General features: G+C 50.6%; 1 protein-coding gene across 1 annotated transcript in view; it reads left to right on the top strand.

Annotated features, from left to right (window-relative positions):
- Positions 1 to 3,893: 3,893 nt before the first annotated feature.
- AKT2 (AKT serine/threonine kinase 2) overlaps positions 3,894 to 8,663 on the top strand; it is a 47,235-nt gene continuing 42,465 nt past the window's right edge. Inside the window, exon 1 of the mRNA XM_079908674.1 lies at positions 3,894 to 4,145. The gene's annotated coding sequence lies outside the window, so the exon portion shown is untranslated. The remainder of the gene's footprint in view (positions 4,146 to 8,663) is intronic.

Below are 8,663 nucleotides of genomic sequence, written 5' to 3'. Positions count from 1 at the left end.
GACCTGAAGTAAAATTCACCCCAGTACAGAGCTTTAACTTTCCTAATCAAAACCACATTCAGTCAACAAATATTTATTGATCCCCAAGTCCCAACTGTGTGTTAGGCATTGTTCTAGATGCTGGGAATACAGCCCAAGACAAGTCTTTGCCCTCATGGGCAAATTTACGTTCTGGTTTTGGGGGAAGACAGTTACAAATTTTTTAAAAAAATTCTTTAGTGTTAAGTGCTAGGTAGAGAATTCAAATATGCTGAAAAGAAGTGACAGTGTGGCTCTTTTGGATTTGGGGTGGCCAGGGAAAGCCTCTCTACAGAGATGAGATTTGAACTGAGTTCTGAAAGACAAGAAGGAGTCAGTCATGCAAAGATCAGGATCAGGGGGGTGACCAGTCCAGGCAAAAGGAACAGCAAGTGCAAAGGCACTGCGGTAGGAACAAGCTTGTCTTTTTGGTGGGGCAGAGAAGTGTTTTGTGTGTCTAGGTTATGGTGGTCAAGGGTGAGAGTAGCTTGAGATGAAGTTAGTAAGATAGGGGCAGCTCACATAGGTCCCTGAAGACCATGGTGAGGCCTTTAGCTTTTCTTTCATGCGGGATGAGAAGCCATCTATGTGGTCAGAGCAGATCGATAAGGTGTTCAGTCTTAAGAGTAGAAAAAGTTTTATCCCAAGGTTTGCACTAAAGCACATTTAGCCTCACCTTACACGTTTTGGAAATCTGCGATGTGTTAAAAAGTTGAATGTGCATGGTGCATGGTATCTTCTATTAGAATTTTTGAACGATAAAACATTTTATAAAAAGGAAATTGGAACCAACATTTACAGAATCCCTTATCTGTACTACTGCCAAACACTTAAAATGACTCTAAAAGGATCTTTCCAACACAGTAGCATCTAGGGTGGGGCTTAGTAACTTCTGGCTGCGGCGTCAAAGATATTATTTCAACATTTCTGTATAGTGTGGGAAACTCTTTTAAATAAAAAAAAAATTTTTTTAACAGTTCCAGTCTTCTTTGGGAATCTGATCAATGCTATGGAGTTTCTCCCTTGAAAATGCTCTGCTTAGGATGAAGAAAGGGGAAATCTGAGTATTCCTGCTTGTATCTCCTGATCACCCATGTAGCAGGGAGGGTCCCCCCAGCCAGAGCCACTGCCAGGGATAGACCCCTCCAGACTTTGTCGGGTGGAGTGGAAGCCTCCCCATCTGGGGCTACCAGGAGGTTCTTTATGGCTGGCCCAGGCAGCTTGCCCCATCACCATCGGAGCGCAATCTTTGAGTAGGGTTGAAATGAACTCTAGGGGCTTATTCCCATTCCCTGGGGACAGAAGGGGACTTTGAGGAGATGCCCTCTCCATCCCTCAGGGCAGGATTCTTCATCATCTTTTTTGAATCAAGAGGCCTTTGAGCAGACTAAAGATGAGAAGCTTTGGGCCCTTCTCCCCAGAAGAGTGCCTGTGCAGCCCATATTTATAGTCATAGGCGGGAAGTTCACAGAATAGATTAGAGGGTAGAGAGCAATTTGGGGTTTTAGGAAATTTTCTCCTCAATCACCCTTGATGTGGAAATTGAGAGACTGAGACCCCCAAACAATAATTAAGTGGTTTGCCAAAGCAACACAAGGGACAGAAGTAGGGCTATTACTTTTCATTTTCCGGCATGATATGAGTGTAAAGCACAGGCTCTTGTATCAGACTACCTGAGTTCAAATCCCACCTCCAGCCCTAACTTGTCCTGGGACCCTGAGCAAGCCCGTTAACATACTGTCCCACTTAACCTCCAAGATTGTGTTGACAGCAACAGGATAGCATTGGTGAGATTGTGTCAGGAACAGAACCTGGCCTGTAGTAACTGCTAAATGAATTCTGTTGCTACTGTTTTGCAACGAGGAAAGGCAGGCTCAGAGAAATGATGTTATTTTGACAAGGACACAGGAGAGGCATGATTAGAACTAGGGCCTATCTATTTCCAAAGCAAGTAAGTGTTGTTCGCTCCCAGACTAGTGTTTTTCAAACTGCAAGGCACGACCCATTAGTGGGTCAGAAAATTAGTTCAGTGGGGTCTCAAACAGCACTGGAAAAAATATTAAATATCAGAGTGCATCATACATAGGGTAAATAGCATTTGGTTGCACTTTTTTTTTTCCCTTAGCTGCACCTCACAGCTTGTGGGATCTTAGTTCCCCAACCAGGGACTGAACCCCGGCCCTCAGCAGTGAGAGCACAGAGTCCTAACCACTGGACTGCCAGGGAGTTCCCTTTGGTGACACTTTTGTTTCACGGGATTGTAAGTATACATCTGTGTGTTCTCGGTCTTTTTTTTTTTTTTTTTTTGATTGCGCCATGGCTTGCGGGATCTTAGTTCCCCAACCAGGGATTGAACCCGGGCCCTTGGCAGTGAAAGTGCCCAGTCCTAACCGCTGGGCCACCAGGGAATTCCTACTAGGTCTTAAAATAGTTTGAAAGCCATCACCCTTTACTACTAGTGCCCCTACAAGTTCAGACACAAGCACACGGAAGCTTTCAGTGACATCTCTGTGTCTTGTAATCCATCCTGTTTCCCAGGAGGGGCAGGGATTCGAGCCAGCCCAGGAAGACTTAGAGGTAGGGGAATGGACTATGAGCTGGACTATGGAGCTGGAGTGGAGTAAATCGAGTAGGCCAGAGTAACCTTGAGTCTAGATCAGAGCAGAAGGGCTACTTTTTGAAACAAATATTCCTCGAGAGCCCACTCTGTGCCAGGACCTTTGCTGGTTAGTGTTAGGTACACAGCGATGACTAAGATAGTCCTGGACTCTTCCCTCTTGGGGCTCACTGTGCAATGGAGAAGACAGATCTGTTAACAGGCAGTGAGAGGCTAAAATGGTCAGGGCTGTAGGGGGGAGGCTCTGGTCAGAGTGTGATGGGGGAAGACCAGGAATTAGGAACACAGAGCAAAGAGTTCCAAGCTGGAGACCCACCAGCAGAGGGCTAGTTCCAGCAGTAGGTTTACCTTTGGGGAAACTACCACCCCTGAGAGGACTTTGCCTGAGACACTCTTGCAGACTTAGGTGGACCCAGGGTTCTTCAACTCCCAGCCAGGCCTTCTGTGTGGTATTACTAGAACCCAAACTCATAAAGTAGGAAGCCCCACCCAACCCATGAGAGAGCAGGAACTGGGATCCGGATGTCTCACAGCTGTCTACTACACTAGCTAATACACGGGCCAGGATCTGTGCTCTTTTTTTTTTTTTCCAGGGCGATTTTAAGGCATTTGTAGGCCCAAGTTACCCCGTGAAAAAGTTATACCCCATATTTAATTGCATATATATATCATGAACAGATAGGATTAATATTTTGGAGTTATAGCATATCTAATTGACATACACCGTTCTGTTTACATAAAATAGCCCAGGGACGCAGCTATGATTGTTTCCATTTTGCAGATGTGGCTACTGAGGCACAGAAAATGGTAAAGCCTTCTGCCCACAGTCACCAGTAAGGAAATGCAAAGCTGGGTTTGTGTGGCTTCAGTGCCTGTGCTCAACCATGAGAGGAAATACTGAAAAGGAAACCCTTCCTAACGCCCGCTCCAAGGCTCTTTAAGAGCCTCGGAACCTGAACTAAAGGCGAGAGCGGAGTAAAACCAGATCAAAGCGTATGTAAATAAGGACCAGGGGCTGCCGGGAAATATCATCGCGGCTAGCCTCCAGGGAGAGCGGGCGTCAGAGTCTTATTGAGCCTGCGCAATCTTTTTTTTTTTTTTTTTTTTTTTTCCGTCCGGCGCCTGCGCGAGGCACATCCCTTTCCCACACGGGTTCAAGCTTGCCTAATGTACGCAGGCGCCCTTCTCTGAGTCGGCCACCTCCCCTTCCTTGCGCTTGCGCTCTAGCTCTCTTCGAGTTCCTTTCTCCCTCTCTCACGTCAGTTCCTGTTTGTGGCGGGAGAAGGCGGTATTTCCGTCCAGAGGGTGGGAGGGGGCGGTAAGCGGGGGCTGGGGGGAGGGGGCGGGGGGGCCGCGCCGCGCGAGCCGTTGGGCCTGGCTCCGCTAAGGCGTTGCTGCTGGTGCTGCCGACGCCGCCGCCGCCAGAAACACAAGGAGCGGGATCAAGCGTAGCGTCGCGATGGGCAGGAGTAGAACCCCGCCAGAGAGGCTGGGCGGCCGCCGGTGACAGGTGAGTGCGCCAGCGCGTGTCCCCAAGCGCCCCCCCCCCCGCGATGGTCGCGTCCGGACCCCCAGCAAAGCCGCGCTGGGCCGTACCACCGGTGCCCACTGGGCGGGGACCGTAGTCCTTGAGCCCCCCCCTTCCGGGACTGAGTTGGGGAGGCTGCGCGGGGGCGGTTGGACTAGCCCCGAGGGGGCGGGGGCGGCGGGCAGTACCACTGAAGCTGCAGGGGGCGCATATCAAAGTGTGGGGACCGAACCACTGAAGGGCTGGAGGCGTAGACCCCTGCGTGCTGAGCTGGGGGTTGAGCCAGTGGGCTGGGAGGGGAGAGCCCGCCTGGTGTGCGAAGGCTAAGCCTTTGAGGGGGCGCGTCTTACCAAGTGTAGGGGGCTGTGGAAATAGTTCCTAGAGTGTGCTTAGAGAGGTAGGGGCTTCTGGGGAGAGAGCTGTATCTAGTGTGGCCCGGGTAGCGCCCTCTGGGTTGTACCACTGAGGTCCTGGGGGGAGCCATCCTTAGAACGTAGAGCCGCGGTATATCAAAGGAGGAGGGCTGTGATGTTTATAATTTTGAGGGACGGCGGGGGGACGGGCCCGAGTGGGTGTTCAGGGGAGTTACTTTGGGAGCGCTGTAATGCCGAGCGATGAGGAGGGGGTTCTGCCTCCTGTGTTTGGTGGGTGGAGCTTGGGGGGTTTACGCTGAGCTGGAGGGGGAATCACCCTTTATTGAACTTCTTATTGACTTTGAGGGGAAGTGGATGGTCAGTGGGACTGCTGTCTACCCTAGAACCTTTTCATGTTATTAAACCTTATTTTAAGGTGTGTTGGGACACCTCTGTGGCAAATTCTTCCAGTGGTTTTGGCTGGGGCGTTGGGGGAGACGTCTTAGAAGCCGCTTGTTTTCTGAGCTTTCGGCTCCATATTAGGGAGGGGAGGGGTATGGAGCTTGGATTTGAGGATCTGTGTCCCTGAATCTGCTTAAGACTTGGGAGGAAGGAGTGCTTTGAGGGACACTTCTCCCCGAGGGGAGGATGGCTGGGACATCTTTATCCTTAGAATTCTGAGCACCCCTTTCCTCTCATTTGGAAGGCACTTGGGCTCAGCAAGAGGCCTGGGCGTAATTAGGTCTTCCATGGTCTGCCCTTGAACCTTGTTTACTCTTCCTCTGTCAGAGAAGCATCCGGAGCTCTGGCCTGAGAGTGGTTGGTGGTGGGTGCCAAGGGGCCAGGCACTACCCCAGGCCCCTCCATCCTGGCCATGAGGCCAGACACATGTTTATGTCTCCTTGGTCCAGCCGCTCATCATGTTTACGCTCCCCACCAGGCGATAACAGTTGGCTTCACCATTAGGCGGCAATGAGGCTGAGTGCTGTTTTCCCAGCTGTTCCTCTCTGCATAGGCCAAGGGGACTTGGTGGCGGTGCCCCTGCCCCACACTGACCCAGGGAGGCCAAGGACTTGGGGCGGCCAAATCCCCCACGAATCTGGTTTCTCACTGTGGTTGCTGGGTGGGAGCTTGGCTCCTCAGGCCAGCCTGTGACCTTGGCTTGCTCGGTAACCTTTGTCCTGGGTCTGGAGTTCCCGGAGGGCTGGCCATAATCCCTGATTGACCCAGCTAATGTGGGCTGGTGATGTGGTCAAAGGGGGCAGACAGTCGCTCTGGTCCACATCATCAGCTTCCTAGCTAACTGGCTCCCATGGGTTGTGGTTGCTGGAGAGAACGGTCCCTGAGTCTCTGTGAGGCCACGGTGGCTCTGTAGAATTTCTCTGCGCCAGGGGTTTCTTTCTCTGGTCTGCCAGCTTTTAGAGGGTTTGCCTGATGGGATTAACAACAGTAGTAAAAACAATAATCTTGAGACCAATGGCTGATATTTATTGAGTGCATTCTGTGTGCCATACACTGTTCAGAATGCTTCACGTGGATTAACTTGCAGAATGCCCACAGCCTAGAGCTTTGTGTACTGTTGTCATGATCTCCACTTTAAAAGGGGAAACTGAGGCACAGAGTGGCAAATCATTTCCAGAGCTACTGAATTTTATTATTATTATTTTAATTTATTTTTAAATTTAGAAACAACACTCTTTTATTTATTTATTTTTTAATATTTATTTTTGGCTGTGTTGGGTCTTCGTTTCTGTGCGAGGGCTTTCTTCAGTTGCGGCAAGCAGGGGCCACTCTTCATCGCGGTGCGCAGGCCTTTCACTATCGCGGCCTCTCTTGTTGTGGAGCACAGGCTCCAGACGCGCAGGCTCAGTAGTGGTGGCTCACGGGCCTAGTTGCTCCACAGCATGTGGGATCCTCCCGGACCAGGGCTCGACCCCGTGTCCCCTGCATTGGCAGGCAGATTCTCAACCACTGCGCCACCAGGGAAACCCTACTGAATTTTATTGAATGTTCACCCTATATCAGGCATGTGACAGGCCTTTTACATACATTACCTCATTTATCTTTTATTCTTTTATTTTTATTTATTTATTTATTTATTTTTGGTTGCGTTGGGTCTTCGTTTCTACACGTGGGCTTTCTCTAGTTGCGGCGAGTGGGGGCTACTCTTCGTTGTGGCGCGTGGGCTTCTCATTGCGGTGGCTTCTCTTGTTGAGGAGCATGGGCTCTAGGTGTGCAGGCTTCGGTAGTTGTGGCACGCAGGCTCAATAGTTGTGGCTCGTGGTCTCTAGAACACAGGCTCAGTAGTTGTGGCGCATGGGATTAGTTGCTACAAGGCATGTGGGATCTTCCCGGGCCAGGGCTTGAACCCGTGTCCCCTGCATTGACAGGCGGATTCTTAACCACTGCACCACCAGGGAAGTACCCCATGACCTCATTTAAATCTCAAAACACACCCATGGAGTAGGTATGGTTATGCCTGTTTTATAGACTCCTGTGAGCTAGGTAGCAGTGTGATACCCATTTTACAGATGAGGAAACCAAGACACTTGCTATGAAGTGAAATGATTTGCCCAACATCTCAAAGTTGGAAGTGGTAGAGCTGGGACGTGAACTCCTGGCCTGGTTTAGCCTCACAGTAAACTGCTTGTCAACATGTAACTGGAACAGTGGTTTAGTTGAATCCAGGGGTGGACATGGTGTTTCTGTCCATTTTTCAGAGTCAGAAATTGGGGCTCAGAGGAGGAATTGCTTTGTTCTAGGTCTGTCAGACGCTTGGGGGCCAGACTGGGGTTTGAATGAATTCTTTGCTCATGGTCCCAAAGCTGGAGAGGGTCTCTGTCACCTCAAAGCTCCTGTCCTAGACCCTGCCAACTGCGGGCATTTCCTTCCCCTCACCCTTGGAGCCTAGGGCTGCCATGAGCACCTCTGCCGGCAGCCAGTCTAGCAGTTTCTGGGCTTGCTGATAAAACTTGGTCCCTCCTCAGGGTTGAGCCAGGGCATCTTTTAACCTGGGGCAGAATGTCTGCTGGGAGCCGGGAGGAAACAGCAGGAGAGACGTATAGGGGGTGACACAGCTACTAGGGGACCCGTGTTTGAGGTCCCTGCACAAGGATGGTGTAGTGGGCATGTGTGCAAGTTCTGGTGCTTTCATGTTCTAGTTGTGTGACCTTGGGCCACAGTGTTCACCTCCGTGCAATGGGCTCAGAATGACATCCCCCTCAGGCTTTCATGAGGATTAAATGAATGAATCCAAGAGGAGCTCTTAGAATGGTGCCTGGCACTGAATAAATGCTCCGGTGGCAGTCTGAGGGCATCGATCCTTCCCCACCCCCCCCCACCCTCAGTCCTCTCAGGCATCATCCTGGAATCCAGCCCCCCAGCCTGGCCCAGCCAGGATCCGGGAATCTGCTGTCCTGGTTTCTAAACTCTGTAAAGAGCTGTACTGAAGTGCTTCAGTGCTTCAAATCCAGCCCTACCACTTGCTGCCTGTGCGACCCTGAGCATGTTTTCAATTCTTCTGAGCTCATTTCATCATTTGTGTCATGGGATGATGATAATTCCCTCCTGATAGGTTGTTGTGAAGGTTAAACGGGTTAATTTCTGGAGAGCACTTACAACTGTGCAGGTGTAACAGTAAGCCTGCAGTAAACGTTTCCAGTTATCACTATTTAAGAAGAGTGCTTGGCACATGGTGAGCCCTCAGGATATCTTAACAATTGTAATTCTTATTACTTCTGCTAGGATTTTGAAGGCCCTTCCCAGGTTACAGAGCCTGGTCAGGTAACACCGGGAGGAGGGCAGGGCTGAAATTAGCATCTCCATTTTCCAGGTGAGGAAACAGGAGGTTCTGGAGGCTTGAGGGGCGGGGCAAATGCAGCCCCCAGGTCCCCGCCACCTCCTACACAGTTGCTGCCCGGAGCCCCTCCTCGAGGTTGAAATTCTAGGTCCTTTCCAGATGTTATACTCTGCTAAACCCTTTTCCTACTTGTGCTTTTATTGACTCTCCACCATAGCTCCCAGGAGTGGTGGTAAAGGCCTTGACCTGGGTGAGAACAGTCCTTTTGAAGGCCGAGAGGCAGAAGGGTGGTCTCCAACAGGGAGGGTAGCAGCAGTGCTTATGGGAGTCAGGGGCCAGGCCTCTCAC

This window comes from Stenella coeruleoalba (genome assembly GCF_951394435.1).
Source record: "Stenella coeruleoalba genome assembly, chromosome: 20".
Taxonomy (NCBI): domain Eukaryota; kingdom Metazoa; phylum Chordata; class Mammalia; order Artiodactyla; family Delphinidae; genus Stenella; species Stenella coeruleoalba.
Note: the sequence above shows the minus strand (reverse complement) of the source record. Positions and strands in the feature narration are given on the sequence as shown.